The sequence below is a fragment of the Ips typographus genome, linkage group LG1 (genome assembly GCF_016097725.1).
Source record: "Ips typographus isolate SLU linkage group LG1, UJ_Ityp_2.0, whole genome shotgun sequence".
Lineage (NCBI taxonomy): Eukaryota > Metazoa > Arthropoda > Insecta > Coleoptera > Curculionidae > Ips > Ips typographus.
The window spans coordinates 2,129,424-2,153,873 of record NC_138422.1 but is presented as its reverse complement, the minus strand read 5'-3'; the positions used below and the strand labels follow the sequence as shown (position 1 = coordinate 2,153,873).

Sequence of the window (24,450 nt, the reverse complement as noted above, 5' to 3'; positions counted from 1 at the left end):
CGAAGCGTAAATGTAAATTATCCGATACACAGATTAACTGTAACCGAAAAAAATCCATATTATGCCTGTTTGAAGCTTTTTAATACATTACAAAATGATTTAAAATTAGAAAGAAATGAGAAACTTTTTAAAAGAAAGGTAAAACAGATGTTAATTAATTTAGAGCCATATTGTATCAGGGATTATGTGAGAGACTATTAGGTGTACGCTCATCTTAAAATGACGCTGTTTCTTTTTGTGTTTTCATGTATGTTTTTTGTAGTTACAGGAAATGTATTGTGACCATAATTAGAAATAAAGAAGACTAACTAACTAACTATCACTATTAAGTTGGGTAGCTTAGATAGCTTGTTCAACATCATCATCATCTAAATACTTATAAATTGGTAACAATAATAGATCCCAGGAAAGTCCCACATGTGACATTGAATATGCCTTCGGGTGCTTCCCACAGATGATTAAAATCAAGTAGCGATTTTCATTCATAACTCATCAGCAAATCGCGGTTATAAGTGGCAGCGCCGCCCTGAAATTGTAATGAGCGTGCATTGTTTCGAATCCGAAAAAAATCCATTTTCACACCGCATAAAATCACATTCTGTGACTTATTAGGTCGTATAAATATCATGGTACACGTGAATAGCATAAAAATTAGATCGGTTTCATAAAACAATTTTGATGTCAAATTTTAGTTGGGGTTTTAAAAGTTTGCCCTCACGGATTTTCAGTTTTTTTTGTAGTAAATCGTTGGATAAATTTAAATTTTTGTTACTCGAATATCTGTTAGGTGCCTGTAGTATACAAGGTGTCCAAGATAAGGAAGGCTACTATAGGGATCTTGAAAACAGTTCAGATTTGGTTTGGACAAGAAGTAAACAAAGAGACATTTTTTATTTTTGATATGAATTTTACAATATTTTAAGGAGTATTTTGATTTAACTTGTTTTTAACTGCGATACTACGTGTGAGACTAGATAATGTGTGTGTGTTTCGGTAGTCACTTTTGAAAATGCCACCTTCTTAATACACTTTACAACTATCAAGGAGCCCAGTGAAACATTCTGAAGGAACTAGAGATTGTGGAACAGAAAAGGATGCCTTTTCTAATAGAAAACACTGTCACAATGAAACAGCCCATATATTTACTTACTCCCAAGAAGAGTTTTTACAAGAACACTACAAAAACCAAGTTTATTCAAGCCAGTGGTTCTCGAAGAAACATGGATATAGAGTAAAGGTGTATTTAGCAGAAGCTGACAAGGTGATTTACCTAATACTATAAAAAGGACTCTGGTAAAGGTATTAATGAGCTGCTAATACTAAATAGCTTATGTTTCAGGTACCTTTATTTGCCTAATCTGGAGTTTGCTTATCATGCTTTGAAAGGGTCCAAATTTAAAAAGTCCCATTATCAATTGCTCTAAAAGACTCTAAACAAAAGGTGTTTGAAGCTATGGTTATAATGGTGTTGTCAAAATCCATATGCAGAGTGTTGAAAAAACAAATTTCTAATAAGTTTCAGGTAATATTAGAAAGATACAAGTTACTTAATACATAAATTTGATCAAATGCCATTATTTTGCAGAATTAGCCCTTATAAATTTTGCCGTATCTTCTCTGAGTATAAGGCTAGAAACAGATGGTGCTACTGTTAAATACTTTTACATCAGATAGTAGGTTAAATTACTATTTTAATTGTATTATTTACACATTATGAAATATACAAATAAAATCTTTAAAAAGTACACTCAAGTTTCTTTTTTATCTAAGAAGTCTTCATAAACAATCATAAAATTAGATAATTTCTTTAACTGAGGTACCTACCTGCTCTTACAATAAATTGAACTGAAATTGAAAAAAACATGTTAAATAAATCACACAACAAAACCAAATTGATATGTATTTAATGCTGGGTAAATTTACAAAAGGAAATAAATAAGCAATCTATATCACAAAACCAAGAAGCAAGTTCTTAAAACACCAACAATTCTGTTATAAGTTAAAACACAGCTTTAGGATTTAATAGTCCCCAGGATACACACATTGCCTTTCCTTTCTTGCAAATTTTATGAAATAATTCTTGAAACGTTGGTATTGGGCTGTTAATGACTCGTTTGAATGCACCTATCTGGGATGTTCTTTCCAGATAATTTAAATTAAATGTGGTTGTTGTTCCCAAGCCAAAGTTTGATTGGAACTTTCCGCCTTTGTTTACCACCAAATGTTGCAAGTTTTGCAGTTTGGTGAAGAAAAATCTTAAATTCTACGAAGGTCTCGCAATAACAACACTAATTAATAAACTTAAACAACCCTAAATTAAGTTTTTATTTCTTCTGTTTGTAGTTTTTGGTATTTTTCAACTTTTTAAAATTCCTAACCTCAAAATGTTGTTTAGAATGTTGTCAGTTGGGACTGTGCCCTATGTTGTCACATCTTCCACGAGCAGATGGGAACCTGGTGTATTGTTTGTTGCAGTAATAAACGGACTGATGAATTATACAGATTTCGATTTATTGCATGCAAAACATGTGAGATTCTTAGAATGTTTTTTTCAAAACAATATAATTTTCTCATTTTCATTTATAATTAATTGCTTAATGAAAGATACATATTGTGAGGTTTAAAGGAGGAATTTGTCAATACCGCAACGTCCAAACGGGTGATTAAAAAGATGGATAGCCTAGCTTGTAATAAACGACGTGCGTAAATTTCAATATGGCGGAGCACTTGATGACGTAACCGCCACGGGAAAAAAAATGAACCATAAGTATGCGGTAAGAGCATTTTTCATGCTCTACAATATAATTTTTTCAAAAATATGCAATATATTTTATTTATCTTAAACGGTTATTGATTTATGAAGCGTAGAATGACAGTTATTGTAATACGGAATTGTTACATTTCTAAAATAAGACAGACGTTTTGAATGTGACGTTTGCCTACTTTATTTGCCTCATTCATAGTAATTTACGTTACCAGTCCGGGAATTGGGTTATTAAAGTACAAGTCTAGATGTTTACTAAGAATTTCTAGATGAGTACTTTAAATGCATTTCACGTAATAAAAAAAAATAAATAAATAAAAACAGAAATTAAGTAAATTTTAGATTACTAGCTGTTGCCACTTGTTGCTTCTTTAGAAGGGGTAAAAAACAAGTATCGTCGGGTTATCATTATTTTTATCTTTCTGCTACCCACTTTATATCCTTTAATTATTAATTCTTCTTCTTGAAGTGCCTTCTCCATTCAATGAAGATCGGCAACAATTCTGGCAAAAAAAGCTTATTAGGGAGTTTCAATCTAAGCCTGTCCAATCCTTTATGATTTTCAGCTAAGAGCACTGTTTAGTCAGGAACCATGTTTTCCTTCAATTAATTAGAAATTCATTTAGTTAATAGTACGTGAAACAACTAGCTATAACATTACATTTTAATGTATGTTTATTCAATTTTCTTTTTGTTTTATTGCATAATTCACGATTCTTAATAAGAATTTTCCATTTCCTATTTATTTAATAACTGGTGGTTGTTTCCCAGGTCAATTTATTTTGCACTTTCCAGCCACTTACTTAGCAATTTCCTGTTTCGATATTCTTTGTTGACTTTAACAAGATCCGTCACAGAAATGTATCGACAAGAAAACTCCACTTTCGATCCAATAAACGAGCATTATTCAACGAAAAATTACTTAATCTACCTGAGCCGGTAGGCGTAAATCCAACATAGGCGGACGAACATCAATAGAATTTTCACGGTGGCGTTCTCACTCTTTAAACAAATCGGTCACGGTTCTATAGTGAGAGAAAGAGAGAGAGAGACCGGGGTGATATAACCGACACCTAATGTTTTTTCTGCTTCAACCTATATGATTGAGGTCCGACAAACATTTTGGGGGAGGATTAATGAGGGGACCACCGGGATGCGAGGACAGCGGCCCCCGGTGCCCCAATAACAGGGCGTCGATGTCGTTTAGCGCCGGCAAAAGTACTAATTTCAGGCCGGATTTTGTAGACTTTGTGTTTTTTAAGTCAACATCGTCCAGGTAGAGACGCTCTCTAGGTTATAATTATTTCTGGGTTATTAAGTCCCGACTATGTGTAGAACAATACTGCGGAGCTGAAGCGAGTTAGTCAAGCTTAGTTAGGCACGCCAAGTGGAGATTTAATGGACTTTTTGGCTTTTCTACTGGTTTTTTCTCTATGGAGTAATTGGGCCTGTTAGTTGGATATCCGGAAAGGGTGCTAAATATTCATAAAGGAAGGGCCGATTAAGAATTTGAAGAACGACGGCCACTTGGCTCGACAGGCCGGTTTCTTTCAACGGATAAAAAGCGAAATCATAGAACGTGCTCGTTACGTGTTCAATGTCTCGGACCTTTTTGCCATCATCATCAACCCGATCGGTGTTTGCACAATTCAGAATTATAAGGTCGATATAATATGTTGTTATGTATGTTGGCTTCAACGTGGTCGAATATACGTGGAGGAGTATTTAGTATCGAAGGCCACACCCAAAGACTTATAAGTCACCGTACGGAGCGCCGACTAAAAAATGGGAGAAGTAATAATGTAATAAATATGCACAGACAACAAACGAGAATTTGTCTTCTTTTTTTACGGGTAAACAAGGACTCGGCGAGGCTTTTGTCTTTATACGTGGACGCGCTCGTATAGAAGACAACTTAACTGAGCCCCACAACACCATCAAGTGACAAATCTCAAAAAGTTCTCACACTTTTTTTTGCTTTAATAGTCAAAATTTTTACTGCACCAGTTTTTTTTATATTACGAACTATGACACATCAAAATCTAAAAATGTCATTTTTCAAACAAAATCAATATCTCAAAAAACCGTTGCAGATCGATAGGAGTATTCATATTTTACATTTTTACAATTTGTATGGACGGTTTAGGTGGCTAACTCTGTATACATACAACTTTGCAGTGTTGCCAAGTCAAAATATTTAATGGCGGTAGAATAATCATTCAAAAAACGGTTCATATTCATTTTACATTATTATACAGTGTCTTTTAATAGTTGTCAAAAATTTTAATGATTGATTCTTGCTATAAAAACCGTACTTCAAAAATACAGATTTTTTCATTAATAATTGTTTTTTTTAAGTTTTGACATTAGTGGCAGATATCACGTGGTTTCAAATAATTTAATAATTAGCTAGACAGTCACGTGACCAATGTCAAAAATCATAAATCTCAAAAACACCTTATATATCGAATACTCTAAGAAAACGTTTCTAAATCCTGTTTTTTGCAACTTTAGAGCATGGTTTGACAATTTTGAGGTTAGTGACAGTTGTCACGTGATTGTAGAACACTATTTAGTTAGACGGTCACGTGATAATTGTCAAAATAACTATCATAGTTCTCAGAAACACGTGTTATATCAAATACTGCAAGAAACGTTTCTAAACCCTGATTTTTGCCACTTTAAAGCATAGTTTGACAGTTTTGACGTTAGTGACAGTTGTCACGTGATTTTCGAACACTATTTAGTAAGATTAGTTAGACGGTCACGTGACAATTGGCAAAATAACTGTCAAAAATCTCAGAAACACGTTTTATACCAAATACAGAAAGAAAACGTTTTTAAATCCTGCTTTTTGCAACTTTTGAGCATGGTTTGACAGTCTTGACGTTAGTGGCAATTATCGCGTGATTGTAGAACACTATTTACTTAGACGGTCACGTGACAATTGGCAAAATAACTGTCAAAAATTTTAGAAACACGGTTTATATTCAATACTACAAGAAAACGTTTCTAAATCCTGATTTTTGCAACTTTAGAGCCTAGTTTAACAGTTTTGACGTTAGTGAAAGTTGTCACGTGATTGTAGAACACTATTTAGTTAGACGGTCACGTGACAATTGGCAAAATAACTGTCAAAAATCTTAGAAATACGTTTTATATCAAATATTGCAAGAAAGTTCTAAATTTTGATGTTTGCACCTTTTGAGCATGGTTTCAGTTTTGACGTAGTGACAGTTGTCACGTGATTGTCGAACACTATTTACTTAGACGGTCACGTGACAACTGGCAAAATAACTGTCAAAAATCTCAGTAACACGTTTTATACCAAATACTGAAAGAAAACGTTTTTAAATCCTGATTTTTGCAACTTTAGAGCCTAGTTTAACAGTTTTGACGTTAGTGAAAGTTGTCACGTGATTGTAGAACACTATTTAGTTAGACAGTCACGTGACAATTGGCAAAATAACTGTCAAAAATCTTAGAAATACGTTTTATATCAAATATTGCAAGAAAGTTCTAAATTTTGATGTTTGCACCTTTTGAGCATGGTTTCAGTTTTGACGTAGTGACAGTTGTCACGTGATTGTCGAACACTATTTACTTAGACGGTCACGTGACAACTGGCAAAATAACTGTCAAAAATCTCAGTAACACGTTTTATACCAAATACTGAAAGAAAACGTTTTTAAATCCTGATTTTTGCAACTTTAGAGCTTAGTTTAACAGTTTTGACGTTAGTGACAATTGTCACGTGATTGTAGAATACTATTTAGTTAGACGGTCACGTGACAACTGGCAAAATAACTGTCATAAATCTCAGAAACACGTTTTATAACCAATACTACAAGAAAACGTTTCTAAACCCTGATTGAAACTTTTAAGCATGGTTTGACAGTTTTGATAGTTGTCACGTGATCTCAGAAGACTATTTAGCTAGACTATGAAGTGACAATTGTCAAAATAACTGTTAAATCTCAGAAAATCGTATTGTTTCGAAAACTGTGTTAAAATGTAATTCTTGCAAATTCTAGTCCAATTTTGACATTAGTGACAGATCACGTGGTTTTAGAGAATAATTTGGAGTAAGAAAATGACTGTTTTAAGCGCATTATAGAATTTTCACTAAATTTCCAATTCAATAAAATGAAAAAAAATATATAAAAAGTTTAAAAACCAACATAATGGCAATAACGTACTCGTAATTAAAAACAGTAGATTATATACAAAAAACAGGAGAACGGTAGAAGACCGTTCTAACAGTAGACCTGGCAACATTGCAACTTTGATATAATGGCTTATTATGGAGCACCCTGTATAATTTCAATGAAATTAAGACAAAAATTTGGATTTGAAAAACTTTTTTATTGAAAGCGTATAGTTTTCGAAATATTGGGACCTTTTGCACTGTATAGACTTAACATTCGGAAATATTCATGAAAGTAGCATTCTCTCTCATCTTTCAAACCATGACATAAGTCCCTCTCTCTCACAAAATAACTAATCACCACTAACTAATAAATAAAATAATTTGATAAAATATTGTTGCAGAGAAATTATTTGGGTCTGAACCCCGAAACAAGCGCACCGATCGTTATCTGGCATTCGCGGAATGTTAAACGGGATCGTATACAGGGTGGACTTTATTCACAATTCTGTTTTGCTGTCTATTATTTTAGTCATAAACCGTACAATCCTTCTGAAAAAACTCACTAAAACTGACTTTAAATTTAGACTGTTGTACAACTGGTAATTACTGATTAACTAAAGTTGTAATGTTATTGGATCGAAGGCTAATAATCTCGACTCACCAAGTAACAGCCCCCATCAATCTTGGGCAAAATGAATTTTGGCAAAAAATTCGTAGAGTCGATTAAAATAATTACGATTTTCGCGGGCCCCCGGGTTTATTAAAAACCATTACGGAACTCACTTTATATGCGTTATTAACTTATTAAATGTTTATTATTGAAGGTCCGATAGGCGGATCAGAATTTAAATTGCGCCCGGTCAAAAATGTAGCGTGAACAATACCCGAAATTTGGAATTTTGGTACCCGTGAGGAATAGGTCATTCGATCTCACAAGAAATCACCCGGGGGGCAAATTTTCGTTGTCCAATTAGCGACTTACTGTTTGGATTCGGAACGAAATTGCGCACCTCGTGCCCCTCTTCGAGAGTGAGAGAAGTACCACCAGTAACGAGCCGGCGCTATTATTTAATGACGGGTACCCGGGGATATTTCCGAAGGAGCCCCGGACCCTCTGTAATCAACTGGTGTGCCGATTCGTGATTATTTATCTTTTCGAATCGTTAAACGAGACCCTCACGTCCACTTCTCTACCAACTATGTTTGTCGTGGATCGGTAAACATCAACAAGTCTCGATGCTTTAGCGGCGTTCTCCTTCTTTGTTGCCCTCCATATTTTGATAATTAGGAGTTGTATCCACTTGACCATTTTAACAGACAGTTTCAAGTGGACGGCACCAATCACGCACACATTCTGGGATAATTTGCTTCATTTGATTGCTTGAATTGTCAAAAGTTGAAATTTCTGACCACAAGTGCTGTTTTATCAATTTACTTTGGAATGCAACAACGTTATTTCTCATATTACAGTAATTATCTATACAGGGTGGTCCAGTTTTAAATGTCAATAATTCACCATTCGATAGCCCATCAAAAAATAAGTTAACATACATTATGTAATTTTTCTGAAAAAGGGTTCCTAAGGAAAATACAGTTCTTCAAAATTCAGTTTAAAAAATAGTTTTTTTTTGTCATAACTGTCAGACCGTTGAATCAAATTTGGAACAAGCACTCTAGAAATTAATACTCATTATGAATGACGTTTGCCAAAATTCTCCAGAAGCGTAGATACAGGAAGATGGTTTTCATGTTTTTGCCTTATTTTCTACGTCTTTTGATATTTTTCAAAAATTACAGTTTCTTTTAAATTTATTGTTAACGATGAAAAATTAATTATCTCTTATACAATTCTAATTTAATACTTCTTTTACGAGATAATTCACTTATTACGTTCAAAGACCCAAAACTAACCCAACCCAACTTACAAATTTTCTTGGAAACGAAAAATTGACTTAAGAAGCTTAAAAAATTTTATTGTAGCCAGTTTTCATAGTTTCCAAATAAACTGAAATTCTTTAGTTGTGAAAATTGATTTAGAAAAGATAAAAATTTATTTCAGAAGCTTAAAAATAGTTTGTAACCAGTTTTAATACAAATCGAGAGACTTTAGTATTAAAAATTGATTTTTCTAGTATTTTTCAACAAATTCATACATTTAAGCCTTAAAAATTGACTTGAACACCAAAAAGTGACTCTGAACTAATGAAAAGTGACATCAGAAGCTTAAAATTTGCATTTGAACTAAGTTTTCATAATTTTAACACAAATTTCAATATTTTAGTCTTGAAAATAGTCTTAGAAACAGTACATTGACATTAGATTCATAAAAATTGTCTTGGAAACTAACTTTTCGTACTTTTTACTTTGCTTTTCATTTTCTTAGAATTCTGGACTATTTTTAGTGTTTCAAAACTGCTTTCAGCTTGGAAAAGCGAAGTTATTGACATAGCAAACTTAAAAAAACAATTTTTACATTCTCCATAGACTTAAAATATCATTCTAAGCTTTTTTACTATTAAATCGACTTCTAGACACCTCAGTGCTAAAAATTCAAGTATTTCTTAAAAATCTAGACTGTTTTTAGTGTTTCAATACTATCTTTTGACTTATCAGGCCTAAAAGCCAGTTTGGACACTGTCCATAGTCTTGAAAATGTAACTTCAAACTTAGCTTCTTTACTATTAAATTTCTACAGTCATAGGTGCAATAAATTGTAGTATCTCTAAGAAATTCAGACTTGCTTTTTAAGACTGAAAAATCGAGTTTAAGACTATTTCCAAAAGTCAAGTTTCTTCAGTAGGTTAGCTTTGGTTAGGTTAGGTTAGGTTAGGTTAGGTTAGTCTTAGGATTTAAATTAGTCTTGAGAAATAAAATAGTCCGAAAATCTTGTTTCAGAAAATTGAGTTGTAAACCAATTAAAGTCTTGAAAATAGACTTTTGGATTCGCTTTAGTCCTAGTAAAGTCAGTTCTAGCCTTTTGATCAACTTTTAGATTATTTTTAGTAGCAAAAAATGAGTTTCATGTACAATACAATCTTTGTCTTGATTTCCGGACTGTTTTTAGTTTTTACCAGGAAGGCAGTCTGAGAAAACGAATTATAAGACTATTCCTAGTAGTTAATAGCAAGTTTTTAGACTATTCAGTACAAATTTGGACTCTCACAAGTCTTGAATGTTCAGTTTTACACTATAAAACGATTTTTTAAATTGAAATTTGGAGAACAGTATCTTCCTTAGAAAACGTTTTACAGAAAAAATGACATAATGCAAGTCAACTTATTGTTTGATTGGCTATCGAATGGTGAATTATTGACACTTAAAACTGGACCACCCTGTATACTCTCTTTCCCAGGGAAAGTGGCAGTAATGACACCAATTGTGACGTCATATTGAATTTTACTCATATCTTCTTTGATATTCCGTGGTGTGGAAATTGCATCACAACTTTGAAAAGAATTCCTTATCTCCACCATTTTTTGAGGTTTCAGCGAGTGTAAAAAGCTCAAAATGTTCCGTCTTAAACTGCTTTTTTATCTCCTGCTAACCGCAACACGATTAAATACATAAAAAACACTGCAAGTTTAAACAAAATGATCACATTCAGGCAATCCATTGAATAGAGGAAGACTTCTAACGTTATGCCCCCTTGTTCCTCACTTTTGTATTCGTGCCAACTTGACAATCTGTGACCTTCATGCTTGAGATTCTAAGCAGGTGATAACTTGTGGGTTTATATCGGCGAGCGTTTCCTGTTGATTTTTACAATGAAAATCGGCTTTATTCATTGAATCACACACAATACAGCAGGGCCCTCGTACGGGTGCATCCGGACTTTTATGAATTCCAACAGGCTCGCGCTGCAGTACATCCTTAATAGTGGCGTGTGCTGAAACCCAATCGCCAGCTTCCTGCCCGAAGGGCTGCCATCCGGCCCTTTTAGGAAATGTTGCCACTTTTCCTCATTTCCACTATATCGAGAAAGTCGCTCAAGTTTTATTTTTTTCCATTATCGTTTGCAGTAATGATGTAGTTATCATAATTATCTAGATAAAAACTGGCAACATTGTAAGAGAGGTTTAAATCAAATCGTTTTATTTGTCTTCAACCACCTGCCTGTTAACAGGATGGTTCTTGTTTCTTAACCGGGAAGGGCACGCGCCCTTAATTTAAGAATCCCCTGTTTGTTTTTACGGCTTTGGTAAACAGCTTCAGGGTTGTTTTCCTTATCGTACAATAACAGCGGCACCAAAACGAGTAGGCAGTTTATGCTGTATTAACGTAACAATGCCTATAGGGAAATGAACCATTAAATCATTAGTTGAGTTATTGCATTAAATTGCATAATCGGGGCATATGTACGTCTTATATTTCTTGCAAGTGTTGTTGACCAAGGCGAAGCTCCACCAGGTGTTTACACAGGCAGAAGTTACTCGACCCGGTGATCATCCCGTCTGACATCTGCTCGGGAACGCGTGCTCCATTTTTACACCCCCTACACATATGCCGCCCTCTTTAATACGATATCGAATTGCTTTGAGAGGGATGTTTTTCGACGAGGCACAAGGTGGTGTTATTGTTTTCCTTCCTAAGGTAACAGACTGTGTTGGGGTGAGTTTGCACCGGCTTTTTACTTATCGTTCCGTGACTTGAACAACTTCTGATTACCGAAAGAAAAAAGTCAATTTAACAACAACGACAGGTGCTGGACGGCAAATTTGGAGGCACGAGCCGCGACCGAACACCTGCTACGTTCTTTTACCATGAAAAACACAAACTTAGACGAAGATACAGGGTGTCCAAATTAGAGTTTATTTCAAATCATGAAAACTGAAGCTAGTTCCAAGTTGAATTACAGCACGGTCTGATTGGTCAAGAAAAAGCATCAACAAGCTGGACAGCAAGCAACGCAAATGCTGAAATGATATTCTCCTATCAAGGCTTGGACAATTTAAGCACTTTGTTCTATCTACTTTTTTTATAAACAGGAGACTATTCTACTTTCTATTCTCTTCCATTTCTTTATTACCTTCTCTTGTTTCCATATAAGTAGGATGAAGGTTATTCCCAATAAACAAAGGATTAAAACAGGACGACGGACTCGCACCGACACTGTTTAAGCTGGCTCTGGAATATGTCATACGACAAACAAATCGGTACCTGGCCGCCTACGCAGATGATATGAATATTATGATGATATCAATATTATGACCCGCAGAGCGGAAGAGGCGGCAGAAATATACACACAACTGAAGAAAGAGGCCAGAAACATCGGACTCGAAATAAATTCACAAAAGACAAAAACACTAACCCAGACAAGAACAAGAGGAAACAAAAACTACCCCAGAGAAGAGGATAACGTGGATGCTGTCCAGAGCTTTACATATCTAGGTGTTGAACTCAACACGAGAGGATCAGAGAAATCGGAGAAACAAAGCCTACTTCGCTCTGTCCCATATATTCCGCTCCAAAATCATACACAGAAAATCAAAAATCAGCATATATAAAACCATCATCAAGTCGATACTATGCTATAGATGCGAGACATGGGTCATGACAAAGAACTCACAGAATAAACTGGAGGTGTTTGAAAGAAGAATACTAAGACGGATCTTTGGGCGACTAAATGAAAATGAGATATGGAGAAGAAGATATAATCATGAAATCTACCAACTTTTCAAGGAGGCACCTATCTCAGAATTCGTCAGACTACAGAGGCTACGATGAGCAGGCCACGTAGTAAAAATGCCGGATAACACACTACCAAAAAGGGCCCTCAATAGTAGGATGCAGGGCAGAAGACCAAAAGGGAGACCATGGAAAAGATGGGAGGATGGAGTGACAGAAGACGCGCAGAACTTGATAGGTGTCAGAACCTGGAGGAGAGCGGCGTTGGATCGACAGTGTTGGAGGCGGAGGATAGAGGAGGTCAAGGCTCAATTTGGGCTGTAGCGCCATTGGAGAGAAAGGATGAAGGTTGTTCTACTGTCAACTCTTGCGGTTTGATAAGTATTCTCTGCAGGACTTCCTTCATGATCTATTTTTTCCATGCTTTAGGCACAGTTCAATCTTGTTAATTAGGTTAGGTTAGGTTAGGTTTAGTTCATTTTCTTTCTTCAATATGCTTCAGCATGGGTCTGAAGGTCTTTCTGATCAGTTGCCATTGTCTCTGAAAACATTTCAGTGTTTGATTGAAGCGGATTCCTCTCTAACATATCATAGTTTTAATGCTCTGCATCTCATTTTTGATAATCGACGAAGCTTGCTGAAGGGTATTTGGAAAAAAGTGGGAACAAGAAAGTTTTCATTGATGTCATAGTGGATTCTTCTTTGGAACTTCTTCTTCGTCTGACCAGGATTGCTCCTGTTTGTTTGCATCTCATTCTGTGTCTGATGTTGTTGATCTTCTTCCATTTTTCTCTTTTCTTTCTTCTTCTTATTATTTTTGCAGATGGAAGCTAATCTCTCAGATGCCATTCTATCATCCCAGTCTCTTCTCCTTGCTTTTACCCATTTGTTGATGCTTTCGATGTTACATTTCCCCCATATGCTCTTATTGGTTTATCTGTCTCTAAGTGTTACCACAGGTGTTACACACTTTATTGTTCTCTGTCGCTATTATCTAGAAACTGAAATATACACTTTACTATTTAAATCACTATTTGAACAAATTTGCAACGACAACAAACTTCCAACGAAAAACCAAGTAGAAATCTAATTTAATCTTAATTGGTCGTCATTTTCGAGCTGGAGCATTTGAGATAAAACGCTCTTTACAGGATAACGGAAAAGAGACCACCTTGCTAGTTGAACCGAAGCCCGAATTTACGAGACAGCATTTGATATCGAGGGAAGTTAGAGTAATTTATAGGCCCATTGAAAATATAAATTAAAACCTTTGGGACGTGGAATTGTACAATTCCGCTTACGTAATGAATGCACCATTCAAGTGTCATCGTTAATGTCGTTTTATTATTAAATATTTCCACCACGTATAGTTAATGAGATCGAAACTATATTATTATATCGAAAAGGAGTTGTACGAACCGGTGCCAGGATAAACGAGAGTTTTCTGTTATGTGAGTGAATGTGCATTCCGTCGGGGTGTCGTGACACGAATCGTTGATGATATTTGGTAAAGATTTCCGATGAAATTGATACGGCCAATTCTCGATAAGCCGGAAAAGTCCACGGGTACGTTAAAATATTTGAAGCCCGTCCCCAGTCTCGCAGGAATACGAATTACACCAGAACACAAATAAAAGAAAAATTATTGGTTACACAACAAAGGGTAATTTAATGTAATGTTTCCCTTTAATGATCAATGAATATACATACGTCTTCATTTATCCGGCTTGTTCAATTAGAATTTCAATTACCCGAGAGGGGGGTTATTGATTTAATTATTGCCCCGGTATACGTGTGCATATTATTAAAATGTGAACGCCGGATAGATAGCTCATTTAAAATGAACATGACGGACCACATTTTATTACGAGACATTCCAAGCCATCGGGATAATTAGTACAAGATCCCTGCGTAGCACAGTTGGTACCTGCGTAAACGTAAAACAAAACAATTATTGTTAAAATTATCTACGGGGTGATCACATGTGAACTTCTGATGCTTTGCACATGTCCACGTCCGATTTTTCAATAATTTAATACAAATTGTAAAATGCTGGAGAAGAAAATTATATTGCATATTTTTACATTTTGATTCAGAAGAGGGAATGGAGAGCAGCAGTGGACAGTATAGGCTGATAATGATGATGATGATAAGTAATGCAATCAATGATCAACATCTTGATGAAAAGGTTTCCTTTGTCAGTAGTACCTTTGAACCTATTACACTATTTTTTTTAAGGTTAGAATTGCTTCTGTCATTTGTCACAAAAATTTAATAGAACCCCTTCCTCCCTATAAAATACTACCAGTAAAACGATTCTAGGGACCACGTTCTACTGACCTTTCAAGACAAGAGTACTGTCTAATCTCCGTATTAGCAACAGGAAGTGTGTCTTATTTGCCGATGACAGAGCAGTTTTGTAGCAACACCACAATAGCTCACTTGGAGAGTAAAGTTGGAGAGAGAGTTTAGAGATGATGTGATGCTAAGTTTCTTTGTTTGGACTTCAATGCACATTTAAATGTATGTAGCATATAAATGTGGGTTCATTGGTGTCGGTATATTTTTTCATTCTCTACTAAGTTTAATATCTTGGTTGTATGTTGAAGAAGACTAGAAACATCCACCGAACTAGTAAGATCGAATACAGCTTTTTCCACCATTTGCAAAATATAGGGAAACAGCTGTTTGTTCTTTCAACCTGTATTGATGAAACATTCAAGTTATGAAATGTTAATTTGGCTTCGTACTATTTTCTCACATATCTTTGAATGCTTTAACCAACTGCATGTATTGGTATGTTAGACGTTTCTTAGTCTTGTAATGCTCTAATTGCCATCGGAAGATAAGATTTCGCCGGGTATCGCAAACAAAGTTTACATTACTATTTACAGCAACTAACGGTGTTCGAGAGGCAACAGCGCGTGTAGTGATTTTCTATTGTTTTTTTTTTAAACCTCACACACGTACAACAGCTGGACAGGCTATATTATTGTAAGCGAAAGGAAAAATGCTATATAAAAACCCTTTCGCTTTATCTATTCCTATATATTGAGCCAGAATACGAATTCAGTACGACACGGCAATAGTGAACTAGCCAATTCGTGAATGGAGGCGCGTAGGCGCGGCAAACAATGAATAACAATAAACGAAAAAACAAAAGAGGTGCAGGGACCGGATGCTGGTTAGTATGCGCTCAATGGACGACTTCCGTTTCGCTTTTGCGTTAATGAAAAAATATCGCGAATGACTTATTTCATTCAGTCCCGCTGAAGGTTTGGTGTAATTTACACTTGCACCTACACATTTTCTGTGACCAGTTGGAGTACAATAGTCATTAGAGTTACAAGGGAGGAAAGTTCAACTTTTGCGCCCGCGAACAGTTTGAGGAATAGGGGGGTTTCAAAATTTCAGGGTGCAAAATGCAGTTTACCCCAGAGTTGCGCATCTAACTTTTTTTACGAACGAAATGTTGGATACCTGTATAAAAAAGTGTTGTTAGGAAGGATATGTTTAACAATATGTCAAGAAAGTGTCAGGGACACTTCATAGATTTTACTTTTACTGGTTTTCATCCCTCAAATGAGGAAGAAAAGTTTTATTTTTATAGGGGTCGTTCTTTGGGGTGTCGGAGATCGGATTTTGAGACTCTTCAGGAGTTTTTTTAAGTAATCTTTTCGGCTACTAAACAGCCTGTGTTAAAAACTTAATTTTACAGTCCTGGTTTGAATGCTCCAAACAGCGTTACTTTAACTGTCTTTCACCGGGCGTCAAAAAATAAGTTATGTATACTTTAAATAAGTTTTGATGTTTTTGGAACACATGTGTATAAAAAATTATATCAAATTAGGAATTTGGCTTAATTTCTATATGTTAGCCAAAAAACATTGGCTCAATTCATTGTGCGACGGTGCAATAGGACTAACAAAAAAAAACATTACAAAAGTGTTCTTTAGAGAAACAGAAACTAAACACATAACCACGTGCAATGTTGCCAGGTCTACCGTTAAAACGGTATATCTACCGTTTTTGAGGTTCTTCTATCGTTCTTCTGTTTATATTTTTGTATAATATAATCTACCGTTCTTAATAACATTGTCATTATGTGGGTTGTGAAACATTTTATATGCTTCGAATTGCCAAATACACATGTTTTATTTGGGTAATGTTTTTTCAGGTTATTGAATCGGAAATTTAATGAGGATTTCAAAAATATGATTAAAACAGTTATTTTCTTATTTTAAGTGTGTTTTCCAGACGATTTTACCCTTGACTGTCTTTTCAAAGTTTTTGGCAGTTAAAAGTTTGACACCGCTTTTCTACCGGACTGTACGAAATTTTGTGATACTTTTTAATGCTATTGGAGAGGAAATTTAATGAGGATTCTAAAAATGTGCTTAAAACAATAATTTTCTTACCCCCAGTGGATTATAGGCGATTTTGTCCCTGACTTTATTTTCAAACTGTTTTTCTGGCAGTTCAAACTTTAACACGTCTCCTTTTTCCGTGACTGTACCAAATTTTGTATTTTTTTTAGGTTATTGGATAGAAAATTTAATGGGAATTCCAAAAATGTGCTTAAAATAGTCATTTTCTTATTTCGAGTGGGTTTTACAGGCGATTTTACCCTTGACTGTATTTTCAAATAGTGTTTCTGGCAGTTAAAACTTTGACACCGCTTTTCTACATGACTGTAGCAAACTTTGTAGTGTTTTTTCAGATTCTTAGATAGGAAGTTTAATGAGGATTCCAAAAATGTGCTTAAAACAGTCATTTTCTTACCCCAAGTGGGTTTTACAGGCGATTTTGTCCTTGATTGTCTTTTCAAACTGTGTTTCTGACAGTTCAAACTTTGACACCGCTTTTCTATCTGACTGTACCAAATTTTGTAGTGTTTTTTCAGGTTCTTAGATAGGAAGTTTAATGAGGATTCCAAAAATGTGCTTAAAACAGTCATTTTCTTACCCCAAGTGGGTTTTACAGGCGATTTTGTCCCTGACTGTACTTTCAAACTGTGTTTCTGGCAGTTCAAACTTTGACACGTCTCTTTTTTCCGTGACTGTACCAAATTTTGTATTTTTTTTAGGTTATTGGATAGAAAATTTAATGGGAATTCCAAAAATGTGCTTAAAATAGTCATTTTCTTATTTCGAGTGGGTTTTACAGGCGATTTTACCCTTGACTGTATTTTCAAATAGTGTTTCTGGCAGTTAAAACTTTGACACCGCTTTTCTACATGACTGTAGCAAACTTTGTAGTGTTTTTTCAGGTTCTTAGATAGGAAGTTTAATGAGGATTCCAAAAATGTGCTTAAAACAGCCATTTTCTTACCCCAAGTGGGTTTTACAGGCGATTTTGTCCTTGATTGTCCTTTCAAACTGGGTTTCTGGCAGTTCAAACTTTGACACCGCTTTTCTACATGACTGTAGCAAACTTTGTAGTGTTTTTTTCAGATTCTTAGATAGGAAGTTTAATGAGGATTCCAAAAATGTGCTTAAAACAGTCATTTTCTTACCCCAAGTGGGTTTTACAGGCGATTTTGTCCCTGACTGTACTTTCAAACTGTGTTTCTGGCAGTTCAAACTTTGACACGTCTCCTTTTTCCGTGACTGTACCAAATTTTGTATTTTTTTTAGGTTATTGGATAGAAAATTTAATGGGAATTCCAAAAATGTGCTTAAAATAGTCATTTTCTTATTTCGAGTGGGTTTTACAGGCGATTTTACCCTTGACTGTATTTTCAAATAGTGTTTCTGGCAGTTAAAACTTTGACACCGCTTTTCTACATGACTGTAGCAAACTTTGTAGTGTTTTTTCAGGTTCTTAGATAGGAAGTTTAATGAGGATTCCAAAAATGTGCTTAAAACAGTCATTTTCTTACCCCAAGTGGGTTTTACAGGCGATTTTGTCCTTGATTGTCTTTTCAAACTGTGTTTCTGACAGTTCAAACTTTGACACCGCTTTTCTATCTGACTGTACCAAATTTTGTAGTGTTTTTTCAGGTTCTTAGATAGGAAGTTTAATGAGGATTCCAAAACTGTGCTTAAAACTGTCATTTTCTTACCCCCAGTGGATTATAGGCGACTTTGTCCCTGACTGTATTTTCAAACTGTGTTTCTGGCAGTTCAAACTTTGACACGTCTCTTTTTTCCGTGACTGTACCAAATTTTGTGTTTTTTACGTTATTGGCTAGAAAATTTAATGAGAATTCCAAAAATGTGCTTAAAATAGTCATTTACTTATTTCGAGTGGGTTTTACAGACGATTTTACCCTTGACTGTATTTTTAAATAGTGTTTCTGGCAGTTCAAACCTTGACACCTGACTGTAGCAAACTTTAGTGTTTTTTCAGGTTCTTAGATAGGAAGTTTAATGAGGATTCCAAAAATGTTCATCAAATGTTCAAATTCCAAAAAACTGTCATTTTCTTACCCTAAGTGGGTTTAACAGGCGATTTTGTCCCTAATTGTCTATTCAAACTGTGTTTCTGACAGTTCAAACTTTGACACCGCTTTTCTATCTGACTGTAACAAGTTTTGTAGTGTTTTTTCGGGTTATTGAATCGGAAATTTAATGAGGATTTCAAAAATATGCTTAAAACAGTTATTTTCTTATTTCAAGTGGGTTTTACAGGTGATTTTATCCTTGACTGTCTTTTCAAATAGTGTTTCTGGTAGTTAATATTTTGACACCGCTTTTCTACTTGACTGTACTAAACTTTGTAGTTAATGAGGATTCCAAAAAAGTGCTTAACTAAGTGACTCTCAAAAACCAAATTTGTCTAGAATACGCAAGAATTTAAGTTTTCGAAACGAGACGTGTTTCTGAGATTTATTACAGTTATTTTAACAATTATCACGTGACCGTTTAGCTAAATATTGTTTTGAAATCACGTGACAACTGTCACTAACGTCAAAAATGTCAAACTGTGCTCAAAAGTTGCAAAAATCAGTGTTCAGAAAAGTTGTCTTGTATAGTATTTGATATAAAACGTGTTTCTGATAATTATGACAGTTGTCACGTGACTGTCTAGCTAAATTATCTTATATAACCACGTGATGTCTGTCACAAATATTAACACTTATCATAAAGAAATGAAAATCCGTATTTTTGAAGTATAGTTTATATAGCACATTGGCATTATTTTTCAATGTAGAATTGATGATTAAAATTTGAAAATGTCAAATAAATTTGTTTCTTTATGTAAATTGTTTATTATTTGGTATACCGTTATCTACCATTTTTTGGCCGATTATTCTACCATTAAGAATTCTGACTTGCCAACACTGACCACGTGTTGAGTGAACATCCTGATTAATGACTGTCAAATGAATCGAACACGTCCGGTCATCTATATAACTACATACTATACACGCGGGTCGCATATTTATTTATAATGTTTTTTTTTTTCGTCGCGTCTGTACAGGTGTTGGCACCTCTCAGCCCGTCAAATATCTCACAAAAAAGGGGTTGAACCGTGAAGGAGCACAAAAAAGTAGACGCGTCGCATAATTAATCACCACGTCGGCATTGCATAACAAAACGCGACCATCTAATTGTTATTCCGTTTTACTCACGTCGTCGTCGTCTGCGAGACCTGCTGGTGGACGTGGTGACATCCCCGAGAGGGTCGAGACCTTTGACGGGTAGACTTGTCGAGTCACCGTGGTTTCATTGTTTCTCGTGTAAATCGGCTCTTTCTGAGGCTAAATAGCCGCACCTACCATGTAATCCGCCGTTCGAACAGGTTGTAGTTTCACTCGAGACTTTCATTAATATTGAATTTTTAAACCGTCAGGTTTGTATTAAATTTATAATTATTGGTAGTCTGACACGGTAGGTACTGAAATTAGCTATGAAAAACGTGTATTTGTATTCATAACATAAAAGCGTTGGGCGCGGCGCATTTGTCACCTGTTATCTGGACATCGGCGCCCCCGAAGGGGTACACCGTCCCATCATGATGATCCGATCACAGGAGTGTACTTTTCAGCATTACAAATTTAGATTTTGTTAATACTACCTTCTAAAGTTTTTATTTTTTGATGTGGCAACTAATCAAGTTGGTTTTCATAAATAGCTTGATAAGTCTCATTTTACTTACTACATCGTAATTCAATACTTTGTGTAGTGCATCTAGTCCGAACCTGTAGCAGGGTTGACACAACTCCCGTCGTAAAATTCATCAGCAAACCCCCCCAAAGATCGTTTAGATCTCAAAACGGCGATAAAAACCTCCCAAAAGCAGTTTCTTAATCCATTTGCAATAAACTCCCTGAAACTGATAAGAGCGTTTTAACAAATTGCTATCGGGTTGATATTTACGGCCTTAACTCGGAGATTTATGTCCAGGTGCCGTCCAGTGACAAACACATCCGATTTTATATAGTTGTATTATTCAAATTGAAGCGAAGAACGTAATGAAGTGAGTATAGTCAAGGTTCGTGGCGAAAATGCTCAGAAGAAGCCATCGTCGTCTGACTGAACGGCAGCTGGTGTTCGCTTAGGCCCTTTGTGCGCGAATTAATTAAAAATCGACTTGCAAAGAATTATTCCTTTTTGTTTACGCCGTATTAAGACTCAATAATTCATTATTAGACACCATTGTTCAAGCGGGTACGGGTGGGCAAAATTTTTTTTCTGGCTGGTTTTTGTTTGGAGTAAACCAACCGGTAATATCCTGAACAAAGATCAATTCCGACACCTAGACAATACGTTGTTTTGGCCGATACAAATTACTTAAGTTTATACCGCAACACTTTTTAATGGACATTCCGAAAGTTGTAATAATGTTTAAATAAAAGTTGCAGGAATTCTGGATACCAAAATTTGATAATTTTGGAACATTTTAAATATCATTAGAAAACAAACTATCGTTGGAGGTGGAGCTCTTCCAACAATATTAAGAACTAAAAATGATAATGTTGATGTGTTCAATATTAAAAAAGAAAGCATATTGCTGCCTTTTGCAATTTGAGGATTGTCTAAGAAACCTCAATTTGCCAGTCGAGTGATGTTATTATCCTTTCAATTTTAAGTCATTATTTAAACGATTTAAAAGCATTTTTTGCATTAGTCTAAATTCCTTACCTTAACTGAATACTAAACCCTTTCAGAATACATTAACACCCAATTAAGGCACATGAAAAAAATTTTACCCATTTCAGTTACTGAGCTTAACTTATTGTCATCCTTCCTGTAACAAAAATGTATTGACTGATTGTACTGAACGAAATGTGAAGTATGGACAACATCAAACGCTATTCTGATTTGAAACAGAATAGCTATTTATGCACCAAGAGCTTTAGAGAGAACATAATGTCCTGAAGTCCCAGAATGTCCTGACGTCCTGATGGACATTATACTTCTGATTTGAAACAAAATAGCTATTTATGCACCAAGAGCGTTAGAGAGAACATAATGTCCTGAAGTCCCAGAATGTCCTGACGTCCTGATGGACATTATACTCTCCCTAACGCCTGTGGTGCATACAATGTTTTATGTTTCACCTAATTCAGCAATTATTTACTGTTTCTGGCATTGAAAAGTAAGGTATACCTTTACCGGTATGTTGTTTAGTGTTTATTTTACCTGAGTGATGCGACTTTGATATTCCTGTCAATCAACAATCGCAAAAAATGGACGAAATTCCAGAAAACATAAGAAAATGCAGCGAATGAAAGCTTATTACCAATAAAGTCAAGAGCTTCCTATGATGGGGAATACCTAATTGTTATTGCCTGGAAGGAATGAAACTGTTTAAATGGCTTATATCCAGGAGGTGGTAAGTTGAAAATATTATCATAATTTCAATACAGAAATTTAATTATTCTTTCTTTTTATTTCAGTCAGAAAAATATACTCCAAACTTACTATGGACCAAGTACTCAATTCTTAGACCTTCTTTAGAGATTTCAACGTCTGATATCATTTTTGAAGGTAAAGTCAAAAGAATATGTTCTGAAAAAATCCAAAGTTTTAGAAACAGAACAAGTTTCAAAATTTCTAAAAAGTGCTCCTGATAAGGTAATACTGGTAATGGATTTATTTGGTGGATTAAGACGAAATGAGTTAGGTAAAACAACTATTGACTATTAAAAGACACCCTGTATAATAATGTAAATTAATGAATTTGTTTTGATCTAGCGGTTTTTGATCTATAGGTAATATAATAATTACATATACTATCAATTTTTGAATCTACCCCGAAAATTAAAATACGTTTGGCAACACTGACCGGAATCAATTTGCCACGATAGTACTAGATGGAGAGGAGACCACTGAACCTATAAAAAGAGGAGTAAGACAGAGAAATATATTTAAAAATGGCAAAACAATCTGGCGAAGGAATAAATATTGAAAGCGAAATCATTAGTAACATTCGATACGCAGATGACACCGTGCTCCTAGCCCAATCATGACAAAAAATACAATGTATGTTAGATAAGAGAAACAGAGGAAGTCATCAATGCCAAAAAACTAAATTTATGGTTGTTAGCAAAATGGATATTGGTCCGAAATAAATAACACTTGATGGCGAAAGTATAGAAAGAGTAGAACACTTTAAATATCTTAAAGCTGGGTAAGTCGATGGATGTAGACGAAGAAATCAAGGCTAGAAAATAAATAGCTAAAAGATCGTTTCTGAAACTCAAGTCGCTGCTCTGTTCCAAGCAAATTAACATTCATCTGCAGGCAGGATTTACCAGGTATGAAGAAAAAAATGGATAGACTGCAAAAAGCTATCCTGGCTTCAAAATCTCCGACATGGCAAACTGCTGAGGAACTTGTCCACGTAGCTCAAGATAGAGACAAAGAAGTTGTCACAACTGAAGTTGAAGCAAAACACTCTAAGAAGAAGAAGACAAAAGGTTTTCATAAGTACTTCTGTCGTAGAACGACTTCATTTCGTCACTAGTACAAAAATGAACTTCAGTATAGATAATGGAAGATTGCATAGAGTACAGTAGGGTCACTATATTTTGGTTGGTAGAAGCACAAGTGAGAAAGTTTACGGAAAATGTCGGATGTGTTGTGAAAAGGGGTGGTTGTATTTGTAAAAGTGCCAGAAACTAAAACATTTACTTCAAAAAGTTTTACTACTGTCGACGAGGAAAACATAGGTGTTCTAAGTATGATAAGAAGATATGCAGCACCAAGACCTAAAGAAATACAAGAGCGATTCTTTCTTACATATCCCAAAGGTCGCTGTACAGTACAGCCAGTGGGTAAGCAAAGGTAAGCAAAAGGTATAGCAAAGTACTTGAAATTGAATCATCCACTAGCCACTATCTGCGGCGCATATCGTCTACTCTTCTTGTTGGAGCAGGGGCTACATTTGAGACTCTAAAACGACATTGAAAGTGGACAAGTTTGACGATTGCAGAGGGATATAAGTATTTCTTAAAAAAATAAGGTTGCTCAAATGATAGCTAGTCGGTGTGCACCAAAATCCAAAAGGAAATTCTTCGATAAAATTATATCAATATGAGAAAACATTGGAAGAATCGATTTCATACATCTCGGACCATTCTGTTGTTAGTTCTGCGTTATTTCTTTTGAAAGTGTATTTTTTTGTGTTTAATGTAAACATAAAATTGGTGCTGGACAAACTGGACCACAAAAAGGACTTTTTAACTGCCTACGAATATCAGTACAGCTAAGTAGGCCCGAACAAAACCTCTAGCAAACCCGATTATCCGAAAGTCTGACAACAAAAAAAAAACCTCCGAAATCTTGCAATGTGCGTGCTTAACAAAGCGTTCAAACTTGAGACATAATCCCCCGCATATAAGAGACATACAAACAAGGGGGATGGGAAGGGGGTCGTTACACTTGTTGGCAAATTGTTTTGTGACCGTCACGTCCGTTTAACGAATCCGGATAAACGTCCGATTGTTACGCACGAAGAA

General features: G+C 35.2%; 1 protein-coding gene and 1 long non-coding RNA gene across 2 annotated transcripts in view; one reads left to right on the top strand and one right to left on the bottom strand.

Moving 5' to 3' along the window:
• The window catches only part of stet (rhomboid serine protease stem cell tumor), a 108,000-nt gene that overhangs the window by 73,355 nt on the left and 10,195 nt on the right, over positions 1 to 24,450 (bottom strand). The gene's annotated exons all lie outside the window — the stretch shown is intronic.
• On the top strand, positions 974 to 1,746 carry LOC145737949 (uncharacterized). Its single transcript, XR_014180532.1, has 3 exons — positions 974 to 1,261; positions 1,340 to 1,522; positions 1,586 to 1,746. It is a non-coding gene; the product is annotated as an uncharacterized LOC145737949 (long non-coding RNA).